At 44.0% G+C, this 17,678-nt stretch overlaps 1 protein-coding gene across 1 annotated transcript in view; it reads right to left on the bottom strand.

Moving 5' to 3' along the window:
• MIPEP (mitochondrial intermediate peptidase) overlaps window positions 1-17,678 on the bottom strand; it is an 833,321-nt gene that overhangs the window by 33,169 nt on the left and 782,474 nt on the right. The gene's annotated exons all lie outside the window — the stretch shown is intronic.

Genomic DNA, 17,678 nt, shown 5'->3' with positions numbered 1-17,678 from the left:
CCCCAGGAGTTCCTAGGAACCGACGGCCTTTGACCTAGCGTCAAGACCTACTGTTCAGAAGGAAGTACGCGCGCGGCCCTACGGCCCTTAATACACAATATGTATTTATTTAGCACAATAATTCAGCTGTGGAAGGAAAAAGATACAAGGAAGAAGCTTAATGTATGTACAAAACAAGTTTCAACAATACGAATGTTCAAAGTTGATCAGGGGAAACGAAGATATTGCAGTTATCAATTTCAGCAAAGCAAGAAAACAATTTTATTTGTCCTTAGTATGGGAACGCAAAGAATATCGATGTTTCCCGGGACGTGTCTGCTCGTCGAACAAAGGATCCGTTGAAGAGACAGCGTCCTGCTGATCAGTTTGTTGATTTGGTCTTGAGTCTTTTGCTGACAATGTTCCAACAGTGGCTTTCTGCTGCGCTGAGTGTTCACCAACAAGCTGTGCGTCGCTAAAAGGTACAAACGCCGGCAATGTCTCTGCTTCTGTTGACGCAATGCCTTTTCTCACCCACGGGTCTGCCGGTAAAGGAATAGGGACTCGTTTACAATGGGTAGCATGTACCCAATTCTTCCGCCCCTCAAGACGAACGGCAGTCCTCGTGGCCAGGAGCACCTGGTAAGGTCCAACAAAGCGGGGGTCCAGATTCTTCTTGCGAGAGAAGTTACGGGTAACTACCCAATCACCGGGCTGGAGCTGGTGGCCTGGACCCTCCGTCTGCGTCGGCAAGGCGTCGTAAACCTGTTGATGAATTAACCTCAGTTTAGCAGTCAAGTCATGCAAGTAGTCAATCAACATCGGGTACTCAAGATCAACGAATATTCCTGGCCTAGGAACCCCCCACACATTCGCAGGACGGCCGAACACTATTTCATAGGGACTAAGCCCTATTCGGGAGTGTACAGTCGCCCTAGTTGACAGTAATGCTAGAGGCAAAGCGTCAGGCCACGAAAGTCCAGTCGTAGCCTGAATCTTCGCTAATTTTAGTTTAAGGGTACCATTGTAACCTTCAACCAATCCAGCTGACTGGGGATGATTGGCGCTATGGAATTTTTGATTAATTCCAAGGCCCTTACACACACTCTTCATTACACTTCCAACAAACTCACTTCCGTTATCTGACCACACGACTCTAGGCATTCCATACCGAGGAAAGTATTCCTTCAGTAGGATTTTCGCAGTAGACAAAGCAGTATTGTCTTTGAGGGGATAGGCCTCGATCCATCGGGAGAATGCGCAAACCACAACCAAAACATATTTCAAGTTATTGCATCGCTCCATATGGATGAAGTCCAATTGGATCACCTCAAAGGGATACGAAGGAGGAGCAAAACTGCCAGGGGGAGTTGGGGTTCCTTTGCCAGGATTGTACATTATACACACCATACAATTCTTCACCAGACGTTCAGCACACTTCGTAATACCATCATTCTTCCACACATCAGCCAGCAACTTGCAAATACCTTTCGCGCTAATATGTGCTAACCCATGTGCCATTGTCACAACAGCCAGTACATATGCATCAGGCAACATCCATCTTTTCTGATCCGACAAATCAATCCAGCAACCATTCGCATCCAACCTTCCCGTACTTTCTTTCCACTTCGTCTTTTCCGTGTCGGTGGCCTCATTCTGAATTGCTTTCACGCTCTCTATGGTATTCTCACACATACTTGATTCTGTAGGCCACCTAACCGAACTCGTCACATACATTCGAGTGCTAAGGTTCCGGGCAGTCTCCTTAGCAATCTCATCTGCAAACGCATTACCACGACCAACATCGTCCGTTACCTTACGATGCGCACTACACTTAACAATTGCAACTTGAGCAGGCAAAGTCAATGCATCCAAAAGATCGTTCACGAGCTGGCCATGCTGTATTTTCGTGCCATGCGACGTGAAGAAACCACGCTCTCGCCACAACCGTCCAAAGCTATGCGCTACACCGAAAGCGTACTGACTATCGGTGTACACATTCACACGTCTCCCTTTTGCTAATACACATGCTCTAGTAAGAGCAATCAGCTCTGCAGCTTGGGCAGAATTCTGATTCAATCTCGCAGTCTCAACAACAATATTCAACGTCACAACAGCATAAGCAGTAGTCACATCACCATTCGGCAATTTAAAACATGACCCATCCACATACAGGGTGCCGTCAGGGTCTTCCAATGGGGTGTTTTTAAGGTCCACTCGACCTTTTGTTTCCTCCTCTGTACGCAAGTAGCAGTCATGTTCTGTTACTTCATCTGACTCTGCACTAATCGGTAACAAAGTTGCCGGATTTAGGACATTACAACGTTTTATCTGAATGTGGCTTGCCAAGAGTGTCAATTCGTACCCAGACAACCTCGCACTCGTCAAGTGCTGAGTTTTCGTTCGATTCAAAAGAGTATCGACTGCATGCGGAACCATCACCGTAAGCATATTATCCATGACCAATCCTGCTGATTGTCGGATGGAGACCGCAGCTGCCGCAGTTGCTCTCAGACAACTCGGCAATGCTCTAGCTACCGGGTCTAAGGTCGAGGAAAAATATGCACATGGGCGTTGCTTACCACCAAAAGGTTGCGTTAAGACACTCAACGCACAACCTTCTCTCTCGTGAACATATAACGTGAACGGTTTACTGTAATCAGGGGTACCTAACACAGGAGCCGAACACAATGAATCACGTAATTCAGAAAAACTTTTCTGACATTCCTCCGTCCATGGTAAAGGAGTTGAAACATCCTTGCACGTAAGAGCCACCAATGGTTTCGCTAGCAATGAAAAATTAGGAATCCACTGCCTGCAGTACGACGTGATACCTAGAAAGGCACGCACATCTCTTTGGGTTTGTGGCACAGCCATTCGCGCAATCGCTGCAATTCTCTCTGGGGTCAATCTCCTTCCCTCCTTTGACAATAAGTGACCTAGATAGGTTACTTCTTGACAACAATATTGGAGTTTAGAAGGTGACACCTTGTGATTCAACTCACAGAGATGTTGCAGCAACGATACCGTAGCAATTTTGCAAATGTCCTGAGTATCAGCAGCCACCAATAAGTCGTCGACGTATTGGATTAAAGCCGCACCAACCGGCAACCTAAACGCATCCAGTTGACCCTTCAAAGCTTGGCTGTAAATCGATGGACTTTCACAGTAGCCTTGAGGAGCGCGTTTGAACCGGAAGCTACGTCCACCAAGAGAGAAACCGAAAAGGTCCCTGCTCTCCTCGGCGATCGGGATGCTGAAAAACGCATTTTTCAAATCAATCACCGAGAACCACGAAGCAGTAGCTGGAATCAGAGTCAGTAGCGCCGTGATGTCAGGCACAACAGGGAATTGAGGAACCACTATTTTATTTACTTCCCGTAAATCGATAACAAAACGATAAACAGGCGGTTTGGTAGGATCAGTACGTTTAAGAATAGGCAGTACAGGGCTATTGCACACGTTTCCCCGAGTCTCCTCAATAACATCTTTCTCGATCAGATCATAGATGATCGCTAACAAAGCTCGTTCACCATCAAGGGAGATACGGTACTGGGGAATACGTGGCAATCGCACATTCGATTTCAACTGAACAACATAAGGGGAGATATCAAGTAGGCCCACATCGTTTGGACCCGTCGCCCACAAAGACGCAGGAAGAGAATCCAATTCCGGTGGAAGCTTATCGAGAGACAAATACATGGGAGAGACTACTTTCTCTCCGAACGTAAGCTTTACACCCGCAGGAGAACAATACAAAGTTGCATACAAACGTTTAAGCAAATCCAGACCCAAAAGATTTTCGCCACAACCAGTGGTTAGAATCAACGGAGCTTCGAGCTCACGAGGCCCAATTTTAAGGGGCAAAGGGCGCGAAACTGGATTGCTAACGGGGGCGCCAGAGAATCCAACGGATACATTTGTTAAGCCAGACAAAGGTGCGCCAGGGAGTTTCGAATGCATGATAGAACTTTTCGCTGCACCAGTGTCCAACAGAAAAGGCTCAACGACGCCCGATGTAGCAACTGCGACGTAAGGCCCTCTCTGATCAACCGGAACTGATACCACTCCCTCTCCTTGTCTTTGGCTGTCCTAGTAATTACTGTCGTCAGTTCCCTGATCGACGTAATAATCGTCTACATTGTACTGCGCAGATCGTCCTTGCGATGATCCACGTTGATCGAAACAGTTATTAGAATTAGATGAGTTGTCAGAACGATCGTTCTGAGCACCACGACCTCTACCACGTGATGCATTCTGAGAACCACCACGACCTCCTCTAGACGAATTACCATTAATGCGTTCATTCAAAGCAGGACAATCAAATTTAATGTGTCCCTCCTGTCTACAATAAGCACATTGATTGTACCCTAATGAAGATCTTTGAAAAGAGGAATCGTTACGCGACTGCGATCGATTCGATTGCGACTGTGATCTATTCTGCTGAGACGCATTCTGATTAGAACGCGGCGGATATGCTTGTTGCAACAACACTTTAGTTTTCAGCTCTTTTGTCTTTTTATCAGCGCGGTCAGTTTCCTCTTTTTCTCTATTTTCGTAATATTGTGCCGTAGCCAGAATCTGAGCTGAGGTAGAAACGGCCCACGCACTTTCTGAATTCTTCAATTTATTGCACAAGTCGGGCAATAAGTTCGATACAAATTTATCCACAAACAACCTTTGTCCACCCTCAGTACCCATATCCTGTCCACTATGATCAACGAATGTGTCCTCAAACCTCGTAAAGAAGTCTGAAACACTCTCATCTTTCTTCTGCTTACAGGCTGCCAACTTGTCCCAATTCACCCTCATAGCTGGCATGAGCGTTTTCATTAACATAATGATTCGCTGGGGAAGAAGTTCAATCAACTGATCGGGTTTAGTAGCAGCCGCTTGTCCAGCGTCTGCCGCTGTAATAGCAGCCCAATCACCACCTAATTCATTTGTGTGATCTTGGTGACGAATCTTGGCCCATACCGGTTGCGGTACGACATTGCCAAACAACATGTCGATATCAGCAAGATTCATTATCGTAGCGTCTACGAGCTGCGATAATTCCTTATAATACCCAGCAGGATTTTTGCGAGGATCGGGCAAAGTTTGTTTCACCTGAAGCACTTCCGATCGTTTCCATGGGAGGTGTATCCACACTCTCTGGAAATGTGCCGCAACTGGAGCATTAACATTAGTGTTATCAGCGGGTACCCAAACCGGCGGAACTTCACGCATAGGATATTGGCCAGACTCATCTTGTTGGCGTTCAAGATCCTCAACAAACAGTGCGTGAGGAATAGGAGCGAGGCGAAAAGACAGCAACTGCTCAATAGCACGTCGGACATTAGTATCGACTATCAGTCCAGTTGCGAACTGAAGCCGTAGATTAGACAGGGCGGTCAGCACCTCGTCAGGCGCAACGGCCGCTATCTGATCATGTAGGAGTTTACACATTTCGTCAAACACATATCTCTGAGTCGGTATGTTGAATTGACTAAATGTTTCAAGAACAACACGGGGTGGATTTCTCTGCGGATTGTCCATCCAACCCATCGCCATATTGTATAGCGCAGCGCGTTCTCTATTAGCAGGAAGCTGGCTACGTCTCTGAGGACCATTAGAACCAGCGGACCCAAAAACAGGTCCAAGCGACTGAAAGAAGTTTGTCGCAATGGGAGAATTACGGTTACGAGTAGAGGGACAAGAATAAGACACAGGACTAACAAGAGAAGGAGTAGAACCATTAGCAACAACAGGGGTTAACAACACAGGAGCAGTAGTGTGAGCAGGAGTATGTGGAAGCGGAGGAGCAGTAGGAATAGAAACAGGCACAGGAGCAGGAACAGTCGGAAGAGCGGGTGCAGGTTGAGGAACTGGTGGAGGAATAACAGGTGGAAGAACAGGTACGGCAGGGACCACAGGAACTGCGGTACCCTGTACGTACGGAGGTGGCGACTTCATAAGATAGGACATTAAAGGATCCTCAACTGCCTCTTCCTTCTTATCCGACTCCGTAGGCAAAACAGGATAACATTTATCTATGGTCATACGTTGTAGCCTCTCAAACACTTCCTTATCCTTATCCTCCTTATCACGCTGAAACTGCTCAGCTTTCTTTACAATAGTAGCAACATTATCTCGCTCACTACGTTTATTCTGTCTGATCTCTTTCTGTCGGGCTTCTTTGCGCCACAACCGAAAGGCATCAAACATGGCCGGCCTAGATTTACGTTCGAACAACTTTAGTTCCAAATTATCTAAGATCGACGCTTCGAAGCTACCGTGAGGTGGCCAACGAAGATCGCCGTCTTTTTTTGTATATTTTATCCAATAATCGTTAAAAGCAATCGGGCCTAGCCCATGTTTGCTATATAAGTCATAAGTAGGAGTTCCAACCGGAGGTATCGGACACGAGTCCTCCAGCAGGGAATCCGCACCACAAGGTCTAAAGCAACTGAACAAAGTACTGCGACCAGGCATCTTGCACGCTAGCCGAGTTTCACAAACTTCAAGGGTTACGGGATTTACCAAGTCCCAGCAAGAACAAAAACCCTCGGTCTTTGGCGGCTGCAGTCGTCAAACAAATACAACAACAAAGTACGCTAGTAAAGTGTCACCGACAAAAACACTCATACAGCGTGTACAACAAAAACACTAGTGTTTACAACAAAGACACTCACGAAAGTGTCTACAACAAAAACACTCGCTAAAGTGTTTACAACCAAGGATTCTGGGAGCGACCCACAAATACTTAACTCAAAGATCAATGGCGTCCTCAGGAAGGCCCGTCAATCGTCTCGCTATACCAAGGTCTACGCCAGGCGCCAAAACAGGTCTACAGTCAGGGCAGCAGTCCGTCGCAGCCGTCAGGAGGCGGGAATCTTCGCGGGAAAAGTCTTCGGGCCACTTATTTCGACAACAGGATCGATGAAGCGGGGTGCACCTTCCCTCGGAGATTTCACACGAAGTTCCTCACGATCGTCGGGCTTGGACCGGTACCACTGATGCAGCCCCACGTTGGGCGCCAACTGAAGGACTGGGTTCTTTTGGACCCAGCGGTGCCAGGGCACAACACCTGAAACCTTCGTGGGTAACCTGCTCCGGCGTACAAGTCACAGAGACACGGGACACTTCCTTCGGCGTCAAAGAGTCAAGGTTTATTTACTGCAGGGAACACAGAAGTCACAGGAAGTACATCGAGTGTAGTTCGGGGAGACTGCTTCAAATTGGTTCTGTGGATCGCTCCTTTTATACAGTTTTTACCCATAGGCTAACATTGAACACAAAGGTTTACAACTCAGTTCCCACATCTAGCTCCCAGAGGGGTCGCTTTGGTCGATTTGAAACACACAAGGTCCGGAACATAAGTGCGGAAACATTTGGCGGTTCCCAACTGTAAAAACCCATCTTCCCACCATTAGCAAATTCCAAGCAGCAATCAAGTAGATCGAAACAGGAACGAAGACAGGTGCAGAGGAAGACGGAGACAGTGGGGAGATCGGAAAGGGTGTAAAAAAGGGGAGGTGTCGGGAAACACGAGATACAGGCATCAAAGGGACGTGCCTAATGAGATGCACGGCTGAGACAATAAGTCCGTGCGGCAAGATGAGCCTCGAGCGGCGCCACCTGCCTTACAGTAGCAACCCCCTCGTCATAAAGACACTTTCAAAAGACATGTGTCTTCTGCTAATATCTTGGGAGTCCCAGGGTCGCGAAGCGGACAGCGTCCGTTCGCTGACTACTTGAGGGCAAGAGACAAAATGGATGCCGTATCTAAGATGGAACCCGTGGGTACAGATGAAAAGCCCACGTAACAAACGAACGGTTTAAGTTAACACAGCGAAACTGCGCATACTTACTAAACTCGTCATTTGCGGTTCATAGATACCAGACTCGACCATATTCGTGCGAGTCGAAAACACCACTTACAATTGTCACGGAACCTCAAGGGTGGCCTTCAGGCCCCCTTGCGCCCTTGAAGTGCATTCGCAATTTGCGATTACCAATTTGGTAATCGCAAATGCCTTCCCATTCATTACTATGGGTCTCCAGGCCCATAGGAATGAATGGGAAGGCATTCCTTAATAGCGAATCGCAAATTGTGATTCGCTATTAAGGAATATGTAAGAATCAATTGCCCACATGCATCAAACTCCCATTTTGCGTTTCCAAATTTGCGATTTTTACTGAATCGCAAATATGGATTCGCAAAACGGGATGCATCATAGAAAGTGCTAAATATTTCCGATTCAGTAAAAATCGCAATTTTTACCGAATCGCAAATATTATGCGAATTCAAAATTGCGAATTCGCTATTCCCATTGATTCCTATGGGCCAAAAGGCCCATAGGAATCAATTGAAATTGCGAATTCGCAATTTTGAATTCGCAAATGTTGATGCATTCCATGGGTGCAGGGGGGGGTCCGAAAGGACCCCCCCCTGCACCCCTGAAATGTATCTTTAAATGGATGTTTCACACACACATGTCCTAAGGACATGTGTGTCTGTAACATGACATTGTTTAAAATGTAAATTAGAACATTTTAAACATTTTTCGCAATTTACCACGAGGTTCAACCTCGTGGTAATTTGCACTTCCAAACTTTGTATTTGCAATTTGATTTCAGAATGATGCATTGCATTTAAGGAATCGCAAATTTGCGATTCCTTAAATGCAATCGCATTCTGGAAAGTCGCAAAATTAGCGATTTTCATCACAAAATAATGATGCATCTGAAAAAGCATTTTTGGAATCGCAAACGGCCGATTTTAAGGAATCGCACTGTTTGCGACTCCAAAAATGCTTGATGCATGTGGGCAAATATTTATTTTGCAAGACCAACATGCATTGCATTTTGCGATTCTATAATAGTCAATCGGTAAAATGTGCTATTATAGAATCGCAAAATGCAATGTTGATACATCTGGCCCTATGACACTTTAGTCCACTGAATTCTATGCCACTCCACAGCACTCTCCTCTACTTTACGACACTCAATTCAAAGACCCTGGACTCTATGATTTGAAACACAATTTGCATTAAAAATAAAACCATTAAGTAACTGGAAAAGACAAAGGTTAAACATTTTTTATAGTTAGGAACACTTTACTTATTATTTCTATACAAACCATGCTTAAACTACACAAAAATTAGAAATCCGTAAGTTATAGTTAAACCTTTAAATTTACAATTTACGCATCACTTTTAAATGACCATACATTTATTTATTCTTTCTATACAAGCCAAAATTAAACTACACACAATGTAGAAATTCTAGTTATACTTATACAATTAATTTAATTTACGTAACACATTCAAATTATTATAACATGTGCACCTCCATACACAGTGCATTCAACTCTGTAGCCAAAAAACATTAACTATAACTCGCCACTCCACCATGTACTCCGTTCTCACAAATAATGTAATTTGCAATGTCACTGGTGTTGTTAAGTATATAATTTTGGATGGCATAAACAATATAATATGTAAGGGAATGAGCAGTGCATAGAGAAGGCGGGAGTTATAGTTAATGTATTTGCATCTAGGGACTTACAAAAGGTTAGTGTGAGAAATATGCACCCATCAATGGTGCCAGAGTGACAACAGATTCAGAGCACGTAGGTCTGAAGCTCAATGGAAACAGTAACACAGTCATGATAGAGGGGTAAAGGAAGTGATCAGAGAGAAGCATGGCAAGGCCTATTAGCAATATGTGAAAACATAGACGCAATCTCACTTAAGCATTACAGTAATACCTAGATACTAAAAATGTATAATATAGGGTATTCTCGTTGACATGTTGAGGCGATGTTAGGTGACTGACTTTCTCGAGTGCACATGCACTCAAACTCACACATGCACTTTGATAGCAAATGGTTGTTTCAAGAATATAGAAACTGGGCAAAAAGCCTTTCCTTGTGTGGCTAAAAATAGGCCTATAAGTGCTGTGTACAATAACCACCACAGCCATGAGGAATATGGTTTATGTTGGCTACTGTCAGATCCTGTTCAGGGATCAGAGGGAGGCCAGCGACTACGGGGCGACTAACATGGTGGTCGAGGTTGTATGTCCCTGGTAGTCTGTCCTGCTATGGCTCTGCAAACTCAGCCAAGTACCCCCTTTCAACACTTGGATCTCAGAGTGTCCCGCTGGAGCTGTCGAAGGCTTTTCATGGAGGTAGTGTGAGGAACAAGAGCTCAGAATCCAACAGTCACACAGCAGACACAACACTGTATTGGTCTGCCCAGAGCCTATCGTAGTAAAAAGAAAGTACATTAATCTCACAGTAAAACAAAATACTATGTAGTTCAATTTGGATAGAGTTAGACAGTTGCTAAGCCCTCTATGATTCTTAGTGACGTGCTACACCACTTTACAGTGCCCTTTTCCTGTTTTAAGAGTTCTACTGAAGTCTATACAGGTTTGTATTAAATACTGGCATAGCCATTTATTAGGCTGAGGAATGTTTCACTCTGGGTTACTCTACTGGCATTTTAACAGTTCTTGCCACAAAGAAGTAACCCGGCCAAACGTCTAGGGTTCTTATAACAGATGTATTTCTGTGCATTTACAGCCTGATTCATCATACTCCCGTTTTGCGAGCCCCTAATAGCGATTTATAGCGAATCGCTATTAAGGACTCGCAAAACGGGATTCATGTAGGAATATGCAAAAAAAAATGCGATTCTTACTAATTCCTTATTTGCGATTAGCAAATTGCTAATCGCAAATAAGGAATAACTCCCCCTTCATTCCTATGGGCCAAAAGGCCCATAGGAATGAATGGGGAGTATTCCTTATTTGCGATTAGCAATTAGCTAATCGCAAATAAGATAGCGATTGAAAGGGTGCCAGGGGTGTCCAAAGGACACCCTGTAGCACCCCTTAAATGCTAATATGAACAGGGGTTGCGCACACACAATTCCAAAGGACATGTGTGTGTGCAACATGCAACTCAGAAAAATGCTTTTAAAAGCATTTTTCTGAGTTATCGCTATTTACCACGAGGTTTGACCTCGCGGTAAATAGCGGCCCGAAATTGCGATTTCGCAATTTTTAAATGGATGATGAATTGCATTTAAGGAATCTCAAATAGAGATTCCTTAAAGGTAATCCATCGCAAATTTGCAAAAACGCAATTACCGATTTTTGCATTTGGGATGATGAATCCCAAATGCAAAAATCTCACTCACAAAGGGCCAGATTCTCAGAATCGGGCCCTTTGCGAGCCGAATTCAGCTTCATGAATTAGGCTGTTAGTCTTTCAATCTTCTCATAGCTAAGGCCAGCTTTACTTCCTCAATGGAGAGATGGCTCTTGCAGCACTGGTGGGGTATTCGGCTAAACCACACCTGCTGCAGCTGCTTCAATGAGGTGGGACTGCAGTGGTGAATTAACTCTGGATACTGGCCAATGCGTGCGAGGTCCGTAGCGCAGGTGCTCATCTTTGAGAATTGCCTCCTCCGATGTCAGATGCAGATTGGAGCTTGGCTTTGGAGTTGCAGCCTCCTAGCTGGATTTGCAGCAGATCGTCTTTGGCATCCGAGACCTCCAGGCCACATCAAAGCTTCTGCAACGACGATGGCTTTTCTTGGGTGCCAGCACCAAAGTTAGGCAATGACTGTAGCAGTCTTCTGGACATGGGAGGAGTGCCAGGTGAGGCAATCCTCCTTTTAGTTGAATGTCCTGGGGCAGTTTGCAACAGAACCTTCTTGTGTGGGCTGCTGGCTTTGCACCCACATGTTATCAATTTCTTCTGAGTGTTCCTCATGCAGGGAACTTCCTGGCCTTGACAATTCCTCCAATTGCAGGGCCAGTCACTCTCTGAAAAGGCAGGTGGGTTCTAGGCAGACCCTCGATCTCTCCAGCAAGTTGCAGACTTTAGGAGATGTCCCCTCACCTCTGGGAGGTTGGCTGTCAACCCTGGTCATACAGGAGTTATTCGCCCACTCTGCAGAGCTCTTCATTCCCTGGTCAAGAAGAACTTGAACAAAGTGGAGAAGTTTTGGTTTTACTTTTATACTCATTTTTCAGATGGGGATGTGGGCCCACTGTCTCTAAGGCTTTGGAAATGTTTGGGTGGATCCTTTACAAATGGTATTTTCTGCCTGCCTTTCAGACACAACCTTTGTGCAAGGTAATGCCTTTCATGGTATGTAGCAATGAATCTGGCTTGATGCAGGAATATCCAAAACAAGGGCAGAATGAAGTGTGAGATCTGTACACCTTGCTGTCATCAGCCTACATGAAGCAGTAAATCAGGCACTGCTAAAAGTACAGTATGTGCTGAGAAACTTTCATATCTTTAATAACAGAAACCGCTCACCTAATCCTAAATTCTTTCATCTACAAAAATTAGAGTACTCAGGAATAAATAACACCCGCCCTTTGCCCCTCAAGGGACATGGGTCGCTTTTAGAAATTATAGCTGGCACTCTTTGAATTACATAAAGGGGAGACTAAGTGGTGCACAGGATCAGTCTGTTCTCCCTGATTCCCGCAGTTGTCATTCACAAAGTGGAATAAAAATGTAAATTGATACTTGTATAGTGCACTGCTCACCCGCAAGGGTCTCAAGGCGCTTGTACGAATACCGCTGTGGAACCCATCCTGGCTTTCCCTGTGCGGCGTCCACTCCTGGGCACCCCCAAGGTGGAGGCCAGGCATCCTTAGCGTTGTGGGGCCGTTGTGGAGATTAAGCAAGCTATTGCCCAGAGTTGCAGAGTGGGACTCCATGATTAGAATAGGCACAGAGGCGAGAATTATCAGGTCCGTGGAATTTTTGAGCCCAAGACCCGCCGAGGCGGGGATTGAACCCTGGTCCTGGGATAGACCTCTGCATCAGGGTCTGCCGCTCTAACCATTGAGCCACACTTCTATCTTTAAGGGACAGTTTATACTCAGTGAAAGCCTGGCTGCCAGCTGTTTTTACAAGTCTGAATTCCATCATGGGCTTGCAACCACAGTTGAGGTTACAAGTCATTGATACATACCAGTGTGACTCAGAGGGGTTAGTGGCAGTCCTTTCAAGCCCCCTCCTTAAATTTGTAACCAGTTGCAAAGGCATTTCTGACTTCTAATGTACCTTTGTACATTGTGACCTGCCTTTTTGCAGTCACAAGTCTGCTACTTTGTGAATCACAGGCTGTGCAACTGCAAAAAGTCTTGGCACATCGAACCCATACATTGTGTGGGAAATACACCCTAAAACTACGACATTTGCAAGAGGTACATCTTACTAACCACTAGGACAGGTCTGAAGGGAAACTTAGCAAGCCTGAACATTTCTTAAGAACATTTTTATAAAGAACAGTTTGGTTAGCAGAGGATGTTATGTGAAGGTTCGCAACAGTCTGAAAGATCTTACAACGTTTTAAAAAAAAACACATTCAGTTAGAATACCATAATCAACTACCAGATAGTGGAAGAAAGCTGGCCTTGAAAATGCAATGTAGAAGGCACTACAAATCATATCTGTGGCCGGCTTGAGATTTAGCTGCTGTGATCTGCAAAGTCTGAGAACAGAATGACTGAATGACAACCTAACAAACAGACACAGGCTGGATAATTGGCGGCCAACTTCAAACGCCTGAAGGAATTAATCATAGGGAACAATTTTCTGTGGTTTGTGCTGCTGAGAAAAACGCAAACACTTGACTGCAAGTTTTTTCCCCCACTTGTTCTCCAATTTTTACATTGAGGGATAACACTTCCTGTAAATATTTATTAAGCTAAGCACCAATGGGGCATCCATCATTTTTTCTTGGCCTCAAGCACATGTAGGCTACAATGTCCTTCCGGCTGCAGTATGTCAGTAGCCCTCTTCCCTCAAATGGATATATTGCGGCAAAGCACCTGTGTTGCCACAGGCAAAAAACACAGAGTTGCGGTGTGTGTACTTACAGAAGTTCTGATAAATCATTACAGACCTCCCCAAGATTCAAAACCATGCCGCCATTGGTTCCAAAAGAGTGCTTTTCCGAATGATCAAACAGAACTACAAAGAACGATGGCCGTCTCTCAAATGTCGACGGTGTATATTATGCAGTCAGAGTCCACGTCTGATCACAGATCAGTCGCTCCCAGGCCTAGGGCAGTTGCGAGGCTCTCCTTCTGCTCTTTGAAGTTTCTGCCCTGCTGAAAGGCAACAATTTGGTTTAATTATGTCCTTGACAGTGCCTGGTGGCAACTTCATTTCAGCAGTAAACAGCTGGTGGTTGCTGGAAATTAAAGGGGCAACCGGCCGACCTGACATTTCAAGTGAGAAGCTGTTTGAAAACAATGCCACAAGGTGAACATGATGTTCTGACGGAGCAAAATACTGCTGCAACTGCTGAAATTAAAAAATGTTTAAGAGCGTAAGCTTATGCAGCCTCCCTTACAAATGGATGGCAAGCAAAAGTCACAAAAGTGCCAGTAAGGATCTGCTGGCCAAGGACCCACTTCAAGACCCTCAAATAAAGACGACCAACCACTGTCTAGAATATCCACAAACACAGACGCCCAACCACCGTCTAGAATATCCACAAACACAGACGCCCAACCACTGCCTAAAATATCCACAAACACAGACGCCCAAGCACTGTCTAGAATTTCCACAAACACAGATGCCCAACCACTATCTAGACTATCCACAAAGACGACCAACCGCCGTCTAGAATATCAACAAATAAAGACGACCAACTACCATCTCGAATATCCACAAACAAAGACGCCCAATGACCGTCTACAATATCCACATACACAGATGTCCAACCACCGTGAAGTTCCATAAGCATCACTGAAAGATGCCGAACGAGTCTGGATGTTCGACCTAAGACACCAATATGGTGATGCATGGCACATTAACCGGAGTACCTGCCATCAGCAACATGCTGCTTGGCACTTGCTAGTAAATGTGCATCATAGTGGAATGGAGTCAGACATAAAGGAGTGATTGTGCAAACAATGCATTTGCAAGCTACTGAAGAACACACCAAGAGCACATTAAGATGGTGTGGAATATGTCCATGACCTAAAAGTTGATGGAAATGTTGTGCAAAAATCGAAGAATTTAAAAATAGTACAATTAAAATGAAAAATAGGGCAGACTGGAAAGAATAAATGTCGCACTACAATTAGCATTTGGCGGTTTCTAAGTGCTGTAAAATACAGGCAATTCAGTTACCAATGTGTTGGAAGTACGGAAGGCTGAGTCCATCTTGCTGTAATTCTGATTTCAGTCAAAGAAAGACACTGCACCAAGAATGTCCTCAAAACCCACCTTCACCCCAAGTTCCTAGTGAGATTCCTCAGTGAAGCAGGATAAAGTGCTAGGAATTTTCCTGATTAACCAAGGTCCATTCTCTTGTGGGAATTCTGTAACAATGTACACTGAGTGACAGAGTAACACGACTAACCATTATGTACAGTTGAATACCACATTCTTCATAAGCCATATCGCTTCTTTCCAATAAAAAGTCTTATTCTCTGATGCCATTTTCTCTTTAGGCATTATAATGTAATCCAGGCACATTACATCCCTCTTGTTCCTAAATATAAGAAAGCAAAGTGATCTTTTGCAGCCTCAAATAAAAAAACTTCTGGAAACTTGTATTAAATACAGCTGACTGTTCCACTGCAGGTACTGACCCGCAGAAAACACAACACATGAACCGTAGACCATGTTTTTCAGCTTTCGCTCTTTCTTAGAGGCGGGCTTTGGCTATATGTTCCCACCATCACTGATCTTACGGTAAGAGCACCAAGCATAAACAAAGAGTTGGGAGTACCCACATTTTTCACAATCCGCCCCCCAACACCTTCAGGTTCTCTCGAATTAGCTTCCCAGTGATGATTTAAGACATAGCGACTGTTATATATATATAGTTCTGACTGACCCAATTCTAAAAACCACGTTACCAGAACGTCCCAGTGTAACATTTAGAAAATCTAAGAACATGGCAAATCTTTTATCTAAAGAGACCCCCACTGAGACCAAAAATATCCAAACGTGGCTACCCACAAGTAATGGTTTTCGCAAATGCGCGACATGTCGGGCATGCAACTTTGGAGCCAATACTACCACATACAGGACCCCCTTAAAAATCAAAGAACAATCCATCAGGGGTAAATACGACTGCCGCACTGAGTATGCCGTATATATTCTTACCTGTACATGTGGTTTACGATATGTAGGTAGTACGAGGAATCCTGTACATATGCGCATCCTACAGCACATTCGTGCAATCATTAACTGTGACCCGGCATACCCGGTAGCCAGACATTTTAAAATAAGCCACAATAAAGACGTCAATTGTCTGTCTTATTTTGTAATTGATCAGGCACCGATACTTAAACGAGGCGGAGACAGAGATAAGGCGTTAAGACAACTAGAGACAAGATACATTCTTAATCTCAACAGTAAACACCCTAACGGCCTTAACGATAGAGAGGACATGCACACCTTTCTGTAAACAAATTCATCTTGTCTCGTCTTCACTTTCATCTCCTTGATTTAGGTCATATAAATAGCCTGTAATCTCTATCAGCAATTTTTATAGCTGTGTTGTAAAATTGCTAAATCATGAAAATTGTTTATTGGCTTCATCTTTCAGATATTGAATTCTATCTCTTTCTATAATCACTTTTTAAACTTCTCTTTTTATTGCACTATTATCACTCAGCACTTTAAACTTGGATTGGGAATTTGCAATATAGGGTTACTCTATCAAATAAGGGTTCTCTCCCGGAAGCGGGACTGACCAAGCATCCAGGGTAACCATTCTAGCACCAGCACTTTAGTTGTTCATAATTGCAACTGCTCATATAATAGAAAGTGCAAGGATTAATCATATGATCTTAGCGAGGCAGCTTTAGTATGCATTTACTCTAAAAGCATCTATGCAATGAGAAGTTCCATTGCATCAATATATAATGCCATTTGCACGTCTATTTCAGCATAACATGAACTTTTTATATGCTATATAAATAATATGAAATGGCTTTTTCTATAAGGTCTTATATATAACTAATTTTAACATATTTATATGTTATTTATTTTGTGCATTTGACATACGATTGATATGTTATTTATTATGTGTATTTGTCATACGGTTTTATGCTGCTAGCTTATCTTTTGCACAGCCTAACGCATTTATGCGGTTATAAAGCACCATTGTCACTTTAAAAACCTAAGAATTATGAGTGTTAAAAAAGTGCTTGTGTTTATGTAAAACACTGTATTGCAATGCTACCAATCTTGTGCATATGTAAACACTTCACATTTGGAGTCTATCTTCAATGTTTATCACCAGACCACGTGGTGTTATCACGAGTAAGAAAAAAATGAGTGTGTGCCCTATTTAAAGTGAATACTACTGCATGTCCGCCATGTGATCAAGGGCAGTCCCTGCCCGAAACGCGTCATGCCTACCTTAACTGCCAATGGATAATAAACCTTTGCCGTGAACACTCAGAAGTCGTGTGGTGGTCCGTATTTTTCTGTGGTTGCAGCCTGTGAAGCAGAGATTGATATATATATATATATATACTAGGATCACTCTGACTCAATATCTAAAGTTCTACAGAGCATTATTCTGTGTCAAAAAGAGTACAAAAGTTTGTGCATCAACTTCCCAAATCCTTTTTTTAAATTTCAAAGTATTTTATTACATTTTTTACAGACAGGTAAGCGCCCTTTACCATTAAAGGGTATCAGC

This window comes from Lissotriton vulgaris, chromosome 8 (assembly GCF_964263255.1).
Source record: "Lissotriton vulgaris chromosome 8, aLisVul1.2, whole genome shotgun sequence".
NCBI classification, from domain to species: domain Eukaryota; kingdom Metazoa; phylum Chordata; class Amphibia; order Caudata; family Salamandridae; genus Lissotriton; species Lissotriton vulgaris.
This window is presented reverse-complemented; position numbering and strand designations above follow the sequence as displayed.